The sequence below is a fragment of the Coenobita brevimanus genome, chromosome 54 (genome assembly GCF_032717465.1).
Source record: "Coenobita brevimanus isolate Jiangsu-jjx chromosome 54, ASM3271746v2, whole genome shotgun sequence".
Lineage (NCBI taxonomy): Eukaryota > Metazoa > Arthropoda > Malacostraca > Decapoda > Coenobitidae > Coenobita > Coenobita brevimanus.
The window spans coordinates 31,396,213-31,403,289 of record NC_137007.1 but is presented as its reverse complement, the minus strand read 5'-3'; positions in this window follow the sequence as shown (position 1 = coordinate 31,403,289).

Here is a 7,077-nt window from a genome sequence, read left to right as displayed (position 1 = left end):
GTGGAGAAGGGAGTAGAAGGAAGGAAAGGAGTCTTATTTTTTAATCTGGCTATCCAAAGACGATTTTATTCAGTCAAAGGAATCCCCACAAAGATGACAGGCTATCACTAAATCTTTCTTACTGTGATGACTGAATTTGAGACGCATGTTTTTCCAGCCTACAGAAGATTTTGTTTAGGCAAGAGACTCCTCGTTCAGTAAGGGTCTGAAGTCATTAATGGGTCGAGGTCATAGGAAATATGGGTGAGGATAAGAGTATAGGGGAAAGAATGGAAGAAATCTGAGGCTATGGGAGTGGGGTATGTGAGTGGGGTAACTGAGTGAGTGGGGCATGTGAGTAAGAGGGGGTAACTATGAGTAGGGTGTGTGAGTGAGTGGGGCTTGAGAATCGGGCATGGGAGTGAGTGGGATATGAGAATCGATTATGGGGGAGAGTGAGGTAGGTGAGTGGGGGATGCCAGTGAGGTAGGTGAGTGGGGGATGTATGTGAGAAGTGTATGTGGGTGAGTGGGGTATGAGAGTGGAGAATATTCATGGGGAATCAAGGCAATATATATCTGGGAGGTAATATCTATAACTGGGCTATAACATACGTGAAGAATTATATCTGTGGCGTATTAAAGTGTGAGTGGGGTACCAGAGTGAGAGTGGGGAATTAGAGTGAGAGTGGGGTATAGCGTGAGTGGGGTATGTCATGAGTGAGTAGGGTATCGGAGTGAGAGTAGGGTATGAAGGTGGGGAATACCGTGAGTGTGTGGGGTATAGCGTGAGTGAGTGGGGTATAGCGTAAGTGAGTGGAGGGGGTGTGAGTGGGGTGTGTGAGTGGGGCATTGAGAAGCCCCCAGTAGCCCCGTGTAGGCTCAACAAGCACTAATGGGGTCTATTCAGGCAGCCCAGGCCAGAGTGAGGCTGAATGGGGCTGGTTGGGCGGTGGGTGAAGGATGGGTGAGGGGTACGTGAGGGGGTGAGGGGAGAGAGATGGGTGGGGGAGAGGGATGAATATGGGGTGAAGGCTGGTATGGGTGTGGGGTTAGTACTGAGAGAGAGAGAGAGAGAGAGAGAGAGAGAGAGAGAGAGAGAGTTTATGGCATGGGTGAGGAATGGATGAAAGGTGGATGAATGACAGCCGTGGGACTAAGTACGAAGTGGAAGTGGGTGAGGAGGGAAGAGGAGAAGGAAGAGAGAATCACGGAGGACAGAAGGGAGAGGTGAAGTGGAGAAGGCTAGGGGTGGGTGGAGTAGGTGGGAGTGAGGGGATGGTGGGAAGGTGGGAAAGATACGGGTGGATGTCAGCGGAAAACGGAAGGTAGGAGGACGAGTGGGTGGTTGAATATGTGGGTGGGATAACTAAATAGGTGGCTAGGTCAGGTGGGTAAGTAGGTAGATAGGTAGGGGGGTAGAAACAGGGTCCAGGTGGGAGGTAGGTTCATTACAGCCCTACCTTGTCTCGAACCAATGAGGCATCTGTTCAAATCACCTAATCATTTACCCTATGAAGGTAAATAGGCACCTGGGATATATGACAGATCGGATAGGGATAGGGAAGGTGTCATAGGTAAGTGGGTAGTTTAGGTGGATAGGTGGGTAAGGGGCGAGAATCAGTAGGCAGGTGGGTTCATAACAGCCTTGTCTCGAACCAGGGAATAATCTGCTCTAAGAGGATAAGCAGGTAGCATGGATAGATAGGCAGGTACGGTAGGTGGGCAGTCCAGGTGGGTGGTGGGCAGGCCAGGTGTGGGTGAGAAGCAGAAGGCAGGTGGGCAGTGGGTTCATTTCGGCCCTATGTTGTCCTGAAGCACTGAACCATTTGGGGTCACACTGACACACTTTCGAGGGCTTGAGTGTAATATTCTTGCCTATACTTCCACTTTTATTCCCCGAGCTACCAAACACTTGAAAACTAAACTGAATATTAAAAAGAAAACATACAATACACGCTTATTCCCGACAATGAATAGTTGATAATGAAGACTTATTTACGGCACAAATTTGGCGAGGTCCTTTATGAATAGAGCCGCTGCTTTGAAGGGGGAGGCTCCCATCAAGAGTGGACACTGAGATCTGCCCATCAGAGGATTATCCCGTGATCCCCCTGTCCCGGATATTGAGCTTCTGATGGCCTAGATTCACTTCACTACGTCTAATCGCTGCAGCGGATCATAATACCAGCTAATAATTACTGCCATTCACTAGTTTTGATTCATTACATCGATTTACCGTATCAGTTACCTGTTCTTGCACTGCATCAAATTAGTGTATCACCTTCCGACCTTTTTGCTTCTTCTCAGTTTATTTTGACTTTCACGGACGTACTATTTCTTAGTTTATTCTGATTATCACCGAACGTGTTATTTTATTCTCTCTTCATCCACTTCTTTTTATCTATCAGTATTTCTTCTACTTCCATTCATTACACATACTCTCTCTCTCTCTCTCTCTCTCTCTCTCTCTCTCTCTCTCCGCCTGCCCCACCCCCAGATATCCACCCTGATAATCCAGCTTCACCCTGATACCATCTTCTGGCTGGGGCTTCCGGGGTGGGTGGGAGGGTGAGGGTAGGCAAGTGAGGGTGAGAGAGAGAAATTATGACAATGGGGGAGAATAAGGGTGGATGGACATGGGTGACGGAGGGATGGGAAGGGAGGGTGATGGGGAAGGGTGAGAATGAGGGTGGGAGTAGTGACAGGATGAGGGGGAGAGAGGGAGGAAGATAGGGTGAGGGTGACGCGATGAGGGTGGGGGGATAAGGAAGAAGGTGGGGTGATAAAGGTGGGAGGATAAGGGTGAGGGTGGCTGTAATTTGGTTATGGAGAAGAGGAAGGATGAGAGAGGGACGGAAGGATGAGAGTGAGAGTGAGGATGATAAGGATGGAAGGATAAGGGTGATGGTGGGGGTGACACGGTGATGAGGGAGGCGTAGGGTATAGGTGGGTGGAAGGGCTATTGTGGGAGAGGGAAAAAAAATAAAGAAGTCTAAAAGTAGAATGAGTTATATACAAAACGTGTCAGGCTTATATCAACTTAGGGCGTTATGGGCTCAGTGCTCTAACTCTTTCATCCGCAGAGACCTTCCTTAGAGAGACCACATAGACAGACCGTCCACAGACAACACAGAGACCATCCTTAGAGACAGAGTACATAGACAGACCATCCTTAAAGAGACCATCCACAGAAAGGCTATACAGAAAGACCATAGAGAGACCATCCATAGAGGGACTGACAGAGAGACCATCCACTAAGAGACTACACAGGGAGACCATCCGAAGAGACTACAAAGAAAGACTATTCTTGGAGAGACTACGAATATGTAATGAGAGAGATGAGGGTGGGTGTACAAAAGATTACATACAATAGATACCGGAGATAACAGGAGGTCTGTTACTGAGTAAGGAGATTATCTATTGAGGTAAACTACTTAACACTAAATACCTGAGCGATACCCGTGCGTGTGAATGAAGGAGGGGAAGAGGGAAGGCTCTCTCCAACCCACCAGCCCCTACGGTATAGAGGCCGGCAGGAAAGAGGAGGAAAATCACCATATAGGTAGAAAAGGAATAAAGAAAAAATAATGAGAAAGAAAAGCTGGAAAACTTGACAGTCAGTTCTATATGGCTCCTAGCAAAGCGCAGAAGGCCAAGGATAGCGTAACAGAGTGGAAAAAAAAAAGTAAGAGAGAGAGAGAGAGAGAAACGGGTAACAAAGACCCCGAATAAGGAAACAGGAAGAGGCTGATAAAGACAGCTAGAGAGACGGAAAATGAAGATAGAATCGTTAAGAGGACCGAAGGACAAGAGATGGTTTCTTTTGGCTCGGAAGAAAATGGGAACTTTATCGCGAAATTTTTGGGGAAACTGATGAATAGAGCCGAGGTTTAGAGAGACCGGGAGAGGGTGGCTTGAAGGATGAAGGAGAATTATATTTTTTTCGTCTCGGAAGATGGGAAGGAAGAGGAGGGATGGAAATGAGGAGAGAGGGAAGGAAGGAAAAGGAGGGGGATGGAGGGAATGAGAGGAGGAGACATGGAGGGAATGAAAAAGAGGGAGAAGGAGGGAAGGAGAAGAGGAGAGAGGGAGGGAAGGAGAAGAGGGAAGAAGGAGAGAAGGGGGAGGGATGGAGATACGGGAAGAAGGAATGAGGGGGATAGAAGGAGATGAGGGGAAGAGAGAGGGGAAAGAAAAGACAGGGTGAGAGAGAGAGGAGGAGGAGGTTAAGGGAGATGTAGGAGGGAGAAGCATTGGTGAAGGGAGGGAGAGAGTGAAAGGGAGAAGGAGGAAAGGAATATAAGAAGGAGAGAAAAAGGGGAGGGGGAAAGCGGAATGAAAGAAAGGAAATACAAGAAATAAGAAGGAAGATAGTAGAAAATGAAGAAAAAAAAAGGTGGAGACGACAGAGAAGAGAAATGGAAGGAGAAAGATGAAGAGAGAAGAGAGAGAAGGAAGGAAAGGAAGGCGAGGAAAGATAACTAGAAGGGATAGGATAGGGAAAAACGTTAAGACATAGGGGGTGCAGAAGGGAGGAAAGGGAGAAAAAAGGGAGGGAAAAAGAAGAGAGAGAGAGAGAGAGAGAGAGAGAGAGACGGAAAAAAGAAAAAAGGAGAGGGATGGACGATGGAGAGTTTACCTTTTTTATGAATATACTTTTTATGATGGCGGGTATTGTGCTATTGAGAGGTGCAGTGGAGGAGGGAAGGCAGAAGAAGGAAGGAGAAGGAAAGAGGAGAAAGCGGGGAGAGAGGAGGAAGAAGGGAGAGAGGGGGAAGAAGGGAGAGAAGATGTAGAGGAAGGGATAGGTAAGAGAGGGAGAAGGACGAGAAGAGAGGGAGAAGGACGAGAAGAGAGGTGAGAGATGAGAGGTTTTGTGGAGAAGAGGGAGATATAGAAGGAGTGGGAGGGAGAGGGAGGGGAGAGGGGATAGGAGAGATAGGAAGAAGCGAAGGAGACAATATAGAGGGGAGGTGGGTAGGAGAGAGGAAGGAAATAATGGAGGAAGAGAGGAGAATGAGGAAAGAGATTGAAGATATGCAGGAATAGGGTAGGGAGAGATGAAGGAGAGATAGATGGAAAATAAGGAGTGACGTAAACAGGAAAGAAATGCTGGAGAAAGAGAGGGGGAAAAGCGGAAGGAAGGGAGAAAAAAGGGGCAGGAAGGGTGAAGAAAAGAATCGTCTGGTGGTATCAAGAATGAATGATAACAAAAAATAAAAAGACGTCGGCGTATTCAATTATTTACAATCCTAAGATCATTTAATCCCTCTCTCACCATCTCAAACCTTTTCTTCCTCATCTGCTACTGTTCCCCCTTAAGACCACCGCGGCAACAGAAAACGGGATCAGGTTACGTCTGAATCTCTCTCTCTCTCTCTCTCTCTCTCTCTCTCTCTCTCTCTCTCTCTCTCTCTCTCTCTCTCTCTCATGCAGTTGGAAAGTGGGTATCCCTTCTTTCTATAAGGCATGACTACCTAGTATAGACCGTCAGACCTATGCATCCTCTCTCTCTCTCTCTCTCTCTCTCTCTCTCTCTCTTCTTGCTGCTCTCTCTCTCTCTCTCTCTCTCTCTCTCTCTCTCTCTCTCTCTCTCTTCCTGCTGTCCCCTGCTCTTCCGTAGACCGTAGTGCGTCTAGGATCAGTCGCAGCCGCACTTCTGATAAGAATCTTCATCCTCCTTTTCCTCTCTCTCTCTCTCTCTCTCTCTCTCTCTCTCTCTCTCTCTCTCTCCATAAACTCGCTTCCTTAGCACTTTCACCATGTGTGTGTGTGTGTGTGTGTGTGTGTGTGTGTGTGTGTGTGTGTGTGTGTGTGTGTGTGTGTGTGTGTGTGTGTGTGTGTGTGTGTGTGTGTGTGTGTGTGTGCGTGCGTGCGTGCGTGCGTGCGTGCGTGCGTGCGTGCGTGCGTGCGTGCGTGCGTGTCCAACCCCTCCATTCCTTTCCCTCCCCTATCATCTTATTCTCCCCGTTTCTCTCCCATCCTCTTGTTCCCCTCCAGTCTCCTATCCCTTTCTCACGCCCTCATTTACCCCCTCCCCTCCTTTCCTCTCCCTCCCCTCACTCACTGACGGGCTTTAGAGCAGAAAGTAAAGAATATTTCCTATGATAAAAAAACAAACAATAATTACTGAGGGTAGACCACGTCCTAAAATGGATACTTTAGATTGTTGTAAGCCCTTAGACAGGAAACCATTATTAAAGAAACCCAAATCGTCTATTTAAAAACAATAATATTTCTCACATCGTTTAATTATTAGAAGGCTCGTGACCTCTTCAGTACCATGACTTCTATTTTATTCTTGCTATCGTAAGACCGTTTTATCAAAGCTTAGGATATCTACCAAGCTGGAGGGGTTAGATACAGTCCACAATAAATCCTTCACGGTCCTCAAAAGGTGAAGAAAATCGTCTGATGGTAGCGAGGATGACACTACCGTCCTCGTCCTGAATTGGCCAGGTTTAAAGGACTGGACGCGTAAAATAAGCCAAATAAAACAGTTCGGTGGTCAGACAATAAAATATTCTCAAAATATCTCAAAATTAAAGCAAAGTTAATGTGAAAAGAGTATAGAAACCAAAATTATTCGCTCGTATCTTGTGACTACGGATTGTATTAATAAACCTGAAACTGCAAAGTGGAATGAAAACACCTGTAAATTGGAAAGTGGAATGAAAACACGTGATTCTTTACTGCCCTCTTTGGAACACCTGTGGTTATTAGGGATGGTTAGCCTGCATCCCACATTACAGAGTGCAGTCAGCATTAATACAGGAAGGCCAAACACGTTCCCTTTGACCCACTTGTTTTCGAAATGATCATCCAAAATAGTGACCTTGCATTCCATCTTGCTGTTCACCGGTCAAGCAGACGACCGTAAGGCTCACTCATTTCCATGCAACCTCGACATTGTATTCTTGTCATGGGAGTGGCCTAGTTCCGTCAGATGAAAACCAACGGACAATTGAAACCAAGGAGACGTATTCCTGCCTCATCAATAAGGCCCCTGACCTCGTCGGATAAGGAGGTTCCCTAACATCGCTTCCTTGATGATTTATTTTAACAAACTACACATCAACACCATCTTTTTTCTTCT